Consider the following 10,726-nt stretch of genomic DNA (forward strand, 5'->3'; position numbering starts at 1 on the left):
ATTAGAATTGCCCTAACCAGTTTGGCTCAGTGGATGGAGCGTCAGCCTGCGGACTGAAGGGTCCCAGGTTCGATTCCGGTCAAGGGCATGTACCTTGGTTGTGGGCACATCCCCAATGGGGAGTGTGCGGGAGGCAGCTGATCGATGTTTCTCTCTCATCGAAGTTTCTGACTTTCTATCCTCCCTTCCTCCTGTAAAAAAAACACACAATAAAATATATTTTTTTTATAAAAAGAATTAGAGCCCTAACTGGTTTGGCTCAGTGGATAGAGCATCGGCCTGCGGACTGAAGTCCCACGTTCCATTCTGGCCAAGGGCATGTACCTTGGTTGCAGGCACATCCCCAGTAGGAGGTGTGCAGGAGGCAGCTGATCGATGTTTCTAACTCTATCCCTCTCCCTTCCGCTCTGTGAAAAATCAATAAAATATATTTTTAAAAAATAAAAAAAGAATTAGAATCCCTAGAGCAGCGGTTCTCAACCTGTGGGTTACGACCATCGGAAAACACAAATAGCATATCAGATATTTACATTACGATTCATAACAGTAGCAAAATTACAGTTATGAAGTAGCAACGAAAATTATTTTATGGTTGGGTGTCACCACAACACGAGGAACTGTATTACAGGGTCGCGACATTAGAAAGGTTGAGGGCCTAGAGAGATACAGTAACTGACCAACTAGAAAGTATATTTGGATTTGGTGTTACCCTGCCCTCCACCTATGACCATCCCTCCCTCTCAAACAACACTAAAGGTCTGCATATCTTTAATGAATGGAATGACTGCCCCAGACAGACATCTACCCTGTGTTGATTATTAAATTCCTTGCTTTCCTATCACTTGAAATTTGAAAAGGTAATCAGGACTTAGTGAATAGGGTAGGGGTAGGGGTAGGGAGTGGTTGAGGGAGCAATTCTGTTTCCACTCTAAAATCACCTGGGATTGTATGTTGAAAGTGTTGGACACCATAAAGCAAATGCAGAGGCTTGTTAGTCCTAAACAATGTGTTATGGATGAACCTACTCCAAGCTAACTCCCAGCTGAAGATCACACAGGAGCCTCTACCTCTCTGACCATTTCATTGTTTGGACTTGGGCTGTAGCCTCAAAGGGCTAATGAAAACAAGTTTTGGTGCACTTCCTGCCTCTCTCCTGATATATCAAGTATACCTTGCGAGAACCCGACCTCATTTTTAAACTTATATTGCTCTTCTTAGTAGCAAAATACACTCATCTCTGGCCATGGCACCTTCAACAGACATGGATGCTCTCACACTGCACAACCCTTGGGAAGTAGTCAAGGCTTACTACACTTGGCTTGTACACTTGGTGTAGCCTGGATAATTGCAAAACTCTTGAGGAAAGGGCCTACCGAGGCCAGAATCCAAATATTTTTTCTTTTTAAAAATATATTTTTATTTCAGACAGGAAGGGAGAGGAAGAGAGAATCAATGATCGGCTGCCTCCTGCACACCCCCTACTGGGGATCAAGCCCACTACCCAGGCATGTGCTCTTGACCAGAATTGGCCCCGGGACCCTTCAGTCCGCAGGCCAATGCTCTATCCACTGAGCCAAACTGGTTAGGGCCAGAATCCAAATCTTGAACACCCCATCAGAAAAAAACTTTCAGAAACACCTCTAATAAATGTGTTTCTTTTTTTTTTTTTTTTTTTAAGGGCTGATGGCGATTATGGTATGTTCAAGCCTTTACAAACAGCCTTTATTTTATTTTATTAAACATATATTTTATCGATTTTTTACAGAGAGGAAGGGAGAGGGATAGAGAGTTAGAAACATCGATGAGAGAGAAGCATCGATCAGCTGCCTCCTGCACACTCCCCACTGGGGACGTGCCCGCAACCAAGGCACATGCCCTTGACCGGAATCGAACCTGGGACCTTTCAGTCCGCAGGCCGACGCTTTATCCACTGAGCCAAACCGGTTAGGGCATAAATGTATTTCTTGATAGATTATGTTGACATGTATATTATCCAACAAAATCAAAATATATAAATAAAAGTTGAAGATTTTTCTGTACTCCAGTGGTAAATCTTGCCCCCATTTTCCTCCAGACTGAGGCCTCTTCAAGACAGGGACAATGTCTTGTTACTTTAGTATAGCACCTTAAAGTTAAAGGTACTTGATGTTGAATACATTAATATAATTAGGACTTATTCCAACATAAAAATAAGTCATTTACAGTGTTGAGGGAGCTGGAAGTCTTAGAGAGCTCCATTTCAGTCGTGCCTGTCACTACTAACTGTGAGACCTTAAATTATTCACTTCACGGTTCTGTTTCCTTATTTGTAAGAGACAGTTGTCCTTATCTTACTCTACACACACTATAAAATGTTATATTCTCTCATATGTGTACAGCATTTTATTAGCCGAAGGTGAAATATGAGGCATTTTTCTCGTGGCTGTGATAAGGATCTCATGTATAGTTTAGGAAACAGCCTATGCCTTCCACAGAGCATCCTCGGGGTTCTGGGCAGAATTGCTTAGCCATTTGCCTCTTTTTATCATGTCTCCTCAGGAACTGCAAAGCTAACTAGTTAACTCTTTGCAGCCCAGACCCTGTGGGCTGTCACAGCATTTGCTTTACAATTCCTTGCACGTTTGCCACAATCCCTGGCTGGGAGATTCAGATCTTTTTATAAAGCCTAAATCCTAGGGGAAAAGATAAAGGTGTCCCTCTTCCTGGATCTCATCCTTTTGAATTTAACATACTGTTCTTAGCTCACCCTCCTCCATTTATTCCTCCTGTTGTCAAATATGTACCTTCTCACTGAAATAAAAATCTCTGCCCCTTTCAGTCCCATTTGCTTTTCACAACCTATCCATTTTTTTTTAAAGTGAGGGTTTGCTTTTTTAATATATAGTTGACATACAATGTATTAGTTTGCGGTGTACAACAAACTATCAATTTCCCCCCCACTAATTTGCTGCCTCAAATATACATTCCATTGAAACTGCTAGTTGGGCTGATAAGCTTATTATTACAGCTGCTAGATTAGTACAACAAGCAATATTATAGTACATTACTTTGGCCTCTTATCCGCAGTTTCATGTTCAGTGGTTTGTTGCCTGCAGTTCAAAAGTATTAAATGGAAAATTCCAGAAATAAACAATTTAGTAGTGTGATGAAATCTCATGCCATCCTGTTTTCTTCCACCTGGGACATGAATCATCCGTTTGCCCAGTGTATCCTCGTTGTATGTTACCTGCCCGTTAGTCACTGGATGGCTGCCTAGATTATCAGACCACATTCACATAACTTTTATCTATATATATAAAAGTGTAAGCAACCGTCCGACCTGTAGTTATGATGTGCACTGACCACCAGGGGCAGATGCTCAACGCAGGAGCGGAAACCACAGGCATGTAAACATGGAACAGACTGATGAATCTCAGAGGGGATGGGGGAGGTTGGGAAGAGGTTAACCAAAGATCTTATATGCATACTAGAGGTCCAATGCATGAATTCATGCAAGAGTAGGCCAGCCCCCACAGCCCTGGCTTCATCTGGAAGGTGGTCCAGATGGTAGATCTGCTGTCCAGCTGTTTGATTTGCATATTACATTTTTATTATTATAGAGGCCTGGTGCACAGATTCGTGCACCGGTGGGGTCCCTTGGCCTGGCCTGTGCCCTCTCGCAATCCAGGATCCCTCGGGGGATGTTGGAGAGCCGGTTTTGGCCCAATCCCTGCAGGCCAGGCCGAGGGACCCCACCAATGCACGAATCCATGCACCTGGCCTCTAGTATTTTATAAACATGGTAGTAACTACTAAGCAGCTACAGTTTGAGATGCTATCACTTCCATTTCTCAAGTTAAAAACTCCTGATTTCCCCTCCTCATTTCTATCATTAGCATGGGAATTATTTACAAGTAAAAACAATGGTAACAGTTGATTTATCCCACATCCAAACAAAACCGGGCACCAAGTCCCACTGATTTTTCTCAGATGTGTAAAAGAAAAATGTTCAAAAAAGCCCTCAGGGACTCCCATTGCTGGCAGAACAAAAATCAACTACTTTGCATAGCCTGCAATGTTTCTCCCCAGAGAACGTCTGTCTCCTAGTTTTCTCCCTTGCTGCAGTCCTGTAAACTAACCCTGACAAGCCAAGGGACTTGAAGCTTAAAGCCCGAAGTATTTGCCACCTTCTTATCATTATTCCTGTCTTACTCATTCTCATGTATCTAGCACTCAATAAATGAGAAATGACTTATTATGGCTAAATTCATGTAGTTAAATATGTGTGGATTGGCACTGTAGTTTCATTTTAGAAATTTCCAACTATATATGCTTCCACTGTCTAGCAATTAAAAAAAATTTTTGGACTATGACACATAGTAAAAAATTCATTTTAAATTGTAACCCACTATACACACATATTTGTACATATGAAAAAATATTCACAAAGTATTTACCTTTATTACATTCTATGTACTTGATTATTCCATTCTGTTTTAAGAAAATAATTGGACCATAACTCACTAACAGTTTTCTTGATACCTAGCTGGGCTACAACCTAGTTTGAAGAACAATAAACTGGAGTATTTCAAGCTCTTAACTACTCAGAGAATTATGAAGGACAGTATCGTGGGGTGAAGAAAAACAATCAAACAAGCACATTTGTCCATAATATTTTAATACTTTTCCACTTTTAAATACTGGTTTTAATTTTGCGATTGTAACATGGAAGATCCAACTTTATTATTATTATTTTTTTTAAAAAAACATCATCAGGATCATAAAGCTATTATAGAATAGTTACACTCTATACACTCCCAAGGTACTTTAAAATGATTATGTTTTGAGTTTGTAGATGAACAATAACGATAATCCACATACATTGTCTGTATAACTTGGACTAAATACTGGAGAAAATGTTTAATTGGACAAACAACTGATAAGTTTAAAGATAACCAGCACAATTTCACGAGAACCAGCTCAGCCCTACTAAAAACTTCTCAAAGCAATCGACACTGATGTTGTATAGGTGTACAAATTAGTTGATGAAACTGAACAAATGGGAAACCTATTCCTCCTTTGCCTTATTTTGTATTCTTACACCTCTCCCAGTCAACCTCCTCCTAGGTCTGGCTGCCCCTGTGGCGATCCCAAACCAAGAGCTGCTATGATCACCCTCCACCTCAAAACCACGAGTCCTGAATTCTAACTGAAACACTGTGCTTTCTCTTGAACTGTAGAGTGGGCACTCAGGGAACAAAATCCCTTATCACCAATATTTTTAAAGTTTCTATCATAGTACAAAAAGAGTAACTGAGTAGAAAAAAGAGTAAAAAGATAATTTTTTTTGGTTTGGGGAAGAGAAGTAGAAAATAACTATGGATGAGAAAACATCATGTATATTCAGAGTATGTAGGAATTAGCCACACGGAATTCTAGAGGGTCTGAAAATTGTCTAAAGGGCTAGTACCTATCCAAATTATAACCTGTTTTAAATTCTTTTCATACTCTCCTACTCATTTCTAAATCTGGTTGGACAGGATTAACTCTAGTAAAGTACCAGTGCAGTTATCTAAAGGTAAAATGTATCTTTTTCTTTTCCTTTTTAATACAAATATTTTAGAGTAATCATTTTATTTACAGAATTGCAAAAGTATATCATTAACATTTAGTGCAAATGCAACTAATGATAATTAGATTTAGATACTGCTTTGTAAACTTTCCATACCTTTGTAAAACAAAGCTATTTAATTTAGTTACGAAAGAGTTACTTGTCTGTGTTCATGATAGTTACCAGAAAAAAAATGGCAAACAGAGAAACATTTATAGTGGGCATACAGAACTTTTTTTGAAGATTCCATCAGCATCTATGGTGAATATACCTTCCCTCCCCAACCCTCCCATACTCCCACACCCTGACCCACAGCTGATTGTAAAATAAAATACACATTTGAGGTATAAACTTTTCTTTTTTAAACATCACAATATAAAATGTTAACTGGTGATGTAGTAAACTGATAGAATTTGTCTTATTTGCCTTACTAGCATTACCACCATAGGCACTTTTCCACGTAGTCAAATTATGAACAGCATTTTTCTATAATAAGGCATATTCCATGCACATAATTTAGAGAAAAGTAAATTAAAAAATAGAAAAGATTTATGGAGCATGAAATCTGCGTGCATGTAATGTAAGCATATGTTTTATATGTATTTCCTCTCTGTACAGAATAATAAATACCACTATATTTGATGCAAGTAATTCACCTCCAGGATTGTGCATATGAAGTGACCAGACTAATCCCATCATTAAATTATCACCTTGCATTTATCATTAAGACTCCAATACCACATATGAAATATATACAAGACATGTTCCACGTGACATGACTTTCTGCTTTACAAAATGGGTTGGATTTCTGTGTTTCTACAGAGATGAGTAAGTCAGCAAAGCATCTACAAAATGCCTCTGATTTATGCAAGCACGTTTGTGTAGAAACATAATGAAGATTTTGAAGTGGGCAGTCATTTCTACTTCGATGAGTATAATTCCTTGCCTCAACTTCATGCTTCACGGTTTTTCACAAAGGCCTAAAACTAATAAAACTAAAAAAGGATTTTACATTTAAGTTCTTATAGCCACTAAGGAAAGAATCTCAGTCTGAATCACATGGAATATGTTAAAGCTCTGCTGAAGTTTCTGATCAAAAGGCAAACAGAAGCACTGCTCACATTTCTATGCGTATCTTGCAATATATCTTTTAAACTAACCCAAATTAGAAAAACTAAAAAACATACCGGTTACTGAGTCCTAAAAATATTGAATCAAATGTCAAACTCAGTCTGATTCGCTTTCACAAGTAATAACTGCATATCCTTACAAATTTCATTAAAAATTCTGAGTTCATTTTATCCTGACCATTTTCCCAGAAAGCAGTTTATACCCACAAGATTTATACAGATGTTTCTGTTCAAAGGCAGGCAGAACCAATTTAGAAACTGCCAAATTCTGTTTCTAACAAACTGAAAAAAAAAAAAAAAGCTATAGTGTACAGAACACAACTAAAAATACAGGAACTATAAAGATAACTGGGGTTGTAGGAGGGGGGAGAGGAATAAAGCTTTTCATTCTTTCTCCATCAGAACAAAGGTTCTTCACGGGAGTAAGAATATAGAAAAGGCAAAATCACAGGTTATTAACAGCCCTCAGTTATTAAGAGACACTTTACATTACTACATGAATCAGTACAGAAATCAGCAGCAATGAATTCTATGATTATACAAGCAAAAAAAAAGGTTGAAAAATTCTAGACACAGACTGAACTGCAGGCCTGAAAAAAGAGCCCCGTCCAGGTATTTGGTGCACAGAAAGCACATGCCCCATGAGCATTCCACTTTCGTGCTTTTCTTTTGTGCACAAAACCTGATACAACAGAGGATCTTAGGCTGGACCATATACTAAATTAAAAATTCTGAAAAAGTTTCCAAAAATTAAAGCATCAATTCCTAGTTGTGATTCAAAGTTGATTTTTCTCTCTTTTAGGAGCAAGCAAATAAAAATATAGCCATGTACATGTATTTTTACATGTATTTATAATTATAGCTGAGCATGGAGGTCTAGCGGTAGACAGCTAGGGTTAGACGTTCAGCTTTGCTATTGCAACATTTCTTCATTTTTGTACACAAAGTCAAGGTGTTGGGCCATAGACAAGGCTGTAGATCCTACGTTCCAGCTTAGAGCGTTCAATTTGTGTGTGTGTGTGGTTTTTTTTAAGTTTTCCCTCCAACATGGAATGTCACACAGCCTTGTTTCAGTCACTGTAGGAAAGAAAATGACAAGTTAAAAATTCAGCAATATATTGCTAACAACGGCAAGACTACCAGAATAGATTCCCCCTACCCTCTGAATTCATGGAATGCATAGATTCTCTCTTAAAATTTATCTTTAAAGGATTTTCAACTTTAAGAATATAAAACTGTTCATCAGAAGGAACAGAAGGTATAAGGAATCTCTGAAAGCTAGAAATGTAAAAGGGTAATGTACTTACTACAGGTAAACAAAGAGGGAATCAATCAAAGGTCTCTGGATTTGTACCCCACAAACTGGCATTTCCTTCTTAGTATTCAATAAAAATTATGCTATGTAATTTTTCAAGAATTTTAAAAATTTACTTAGGCTATGAAAAGACTTAAAAAACAAACAGGCACAGACATCATCAAATGTGTTTAAGAAATCTGACTACGAGTTTTGAAAATCTTTGGACCTTATTAACTTTATGGAATTTCTCTAAAGACGATGCTGATTAATGACAGTTATTTCTCCATCACCGAAGTTAAGCATGTTAGTTTTCTTAAGGTTACAGTGCTAGAATCCACTTCATAGAGACATCTTCGTTATTATGAAACAAACATTACTTTAGGTGAACAAAGATTTTTACCACATGTTAAGGTTAGAATTTAGGTTGTCAGAAAGAAGCTCAATCTGGATTCAAGGCCAGTGCTAATTGTTGGCCAGTGAGTCTTTTTTTTTTATTTCTATCTTTACATACATACAGAAAGGTCCACAAACAATGCTACCTCCTCCCCCTTGAATTTTTTCCCCAAGGGATTTCAACCACTTCCCTCCTAGGTCCACTAAAGAAGAATGAGGACACCGCCCCCCCTTCCCGCCACACACAGTCAGTCAATAAAACAATGCTCCAAATCAAACAGTTTAGAGGCAAATGCTAGTAATGTGTGAGTGTGTATATTTGAAATGTTTAAGAAATTAGTCCTCTCAAACATAGTTGAGAACATGTTCTATACAGGGGTGGGCAAAATAAGGTTTATAGTTGTTTGTATGGAAAAGAATACAATATTTAATAAATATGTAATACAAGAATAAACTATGTGTTTTGCATACTCCCAAATGTAAATCTACTTTTGCTTGACCCTGTATATAACTGCATTCTGATTTTATCCTGCTTAATACATGGTTATATTTTCTGCCCTGCAAGTAAGGCTGGGTGTGGGGGTGAAGAGAGAAAGCAGATAGAGTTGAATACTTAGTCTTGGTTAGAGCAAACAGCAACTTTTTAGAAATCTTTAGGCAAGGTGACAAGTCTACTGCCATTGTGTGGCATCAGGTTTCTGGTTTGACAAATATAGTAAAGAAATTATGTGTCCAGATCTAGTCATAATAATCCTAAGTACAAAATAGTCTAAAAATAGTCAGCACATTTATGCAACGCACTTATGCCTGAAGAAAGAGAATTCCTCAAAGGTCAGGCTGTATTCCAAAACACTAAGCATTCAGATCAGTAAGGCCAGAATCTGTTTAACATTTTCCGGTCACCTTTTTCCTGGGAAAATCTAAATATCTAGGACAGGGGTCCTCAAACTACAGCCCGCGGGCCACATGCAAATACAAATACTGTATTTGTTCCCGTTTTGTTTTTTTACTTCAAAATAAGATATGTGCAGTGTACATAGCAATTTCATCGTTTTTTTTTTTAACTATAGTCCAGCCCTCCAACGGTCTGAGGGACAGTGAACTGGCCCCCTGTTTAAAAAGTTTGAGGACCCCTGATCTAGGACATCAGTGCAATAATAACCCTTGTGTTAGCATCTGATAATAGATTTAGCTTTTCAGGTCTTTTTAAAAAAGACATACTATAGCCCTAGTCAGTTTGGCTTAGTGGATAGAGCGTCAGGCTGCAGACCATTGGGTCCCGAGTTCGATTCCGGCAAGGGCATGTACCTTGGTTACAGGCTCCTCCCTGGCCTGGGCCCTCGTCAGGGCTCATGCAGGAGGCAACCAATCGATGTGCTTTTCCTCACATCATTGTTTCTCTCTGTCTTTCCCTCCTGCTTACACTCTCCCTAAAAATCAATGGAAAAATATCCTAGGGTGAGGATTAACAAAATAAAACAAAACAAAAAGATATACTATAGACAGCTTCAGAAACCAGATTTAATTAAAGACATCAGTCATATGATTGACTATATTATTTTTATCTACTCAAGAATATAAATTTCTCAGCCAATGATTTAACATTCAGTATAGAAAAGAATGAGAAGATGTTCATATATACTTACTGCCTGTAACTTATACTTGGGTAATATCTATTACAAATTTTTTTTCAATTGATTTCAAAGAGGTAGGTAAAGAGATAGAAACATCAATGATGGAGAAACCAAGATGGCGGCATAGGTAAACACCGGAAATTGCTGCCTCGCACAACAACTTCAAAAATACAACTAAAAGACAAAACGGACATCATCCAGAACCACAGGAAGGCTGGTTGAGTGGAAATTCTACAACTAGAAGGAAAGAGAAAAGCACACTACTGAGACTCGGAGGTGCGGTGTTGGAAGTAAAGTGCAGAGGTACGGAGGCGCACGTGGAAAGGGCTGGCAGCTGAGGACGCGGCGCACGACGTAAGGGCTGGAAACTGAGGACACGGTTGTCTTTTTCAATCAGGAGGGAGTCTCAAGCTCCTGACTGCTCTGAACTCCAGTTCCAGGAAAGTCTCTGGGGACCCAGACTCATACGGGGAGAAACTGGACTGTCTGGCATCGGTCGGAACTCGAGGGCGGCTTTCTCTCAGAGGTACTTGCAGCGACTGCTGGGACACTGAGAAGTGGGGCCTCTTAGGGTAGGACTGAGGAGCAGCCAGTTGATCCCCTGCCCCACCCAAGCTGTGCGCAGAGGCTTTTGCATATGAAAGGCCTGGCCCTTTGCAATCTGAAAATTACAAAATTACCT

At 38.7% G+C, this 10,726-nt stretch overlaps 1 protein-coding gene across 1 annotated transcript in view; it reads right to left on the bottom strand.

The window, feature by feature from the left end:
• Positions 1-7,751: 7,751 nt before the first annotated feature.
• The window catches only part of COL4A3BP (collagen, type IV, alpha 3 (Goodpasture antigen) binding protein), a 101,795-nt gene continuing 98,820 nt past the window's right edge, over positions 7,752-10,726 (bottom strand). Inside the window, exon 20 of the mRNA XM_005858152.2 lies at positions 7,752-7,797. The gene's annotated coding sequence lies outside the window, so the exon portion shown is untranslated. The remainder of the gene's footprint in view (positions 7,798-10,726) is intronic.

The sequence above is a fragment of the Myotis brandtii genome, unplaced genomic scaffold, assembly GCF_000412655.1.
Source record: "Myotis brandtii unplaced genomic scaffold, ASM41265v1 scaffold115, whole genome shotgun sequence".
In the NCBI taxonomy this organism is placed as follows: domain Eukaryota; kingdom Metazoa; phylum Chordata; class Mammalia; order Chiroptera; family Vespertilionidae; genus Myotis; species Myotis brandtii.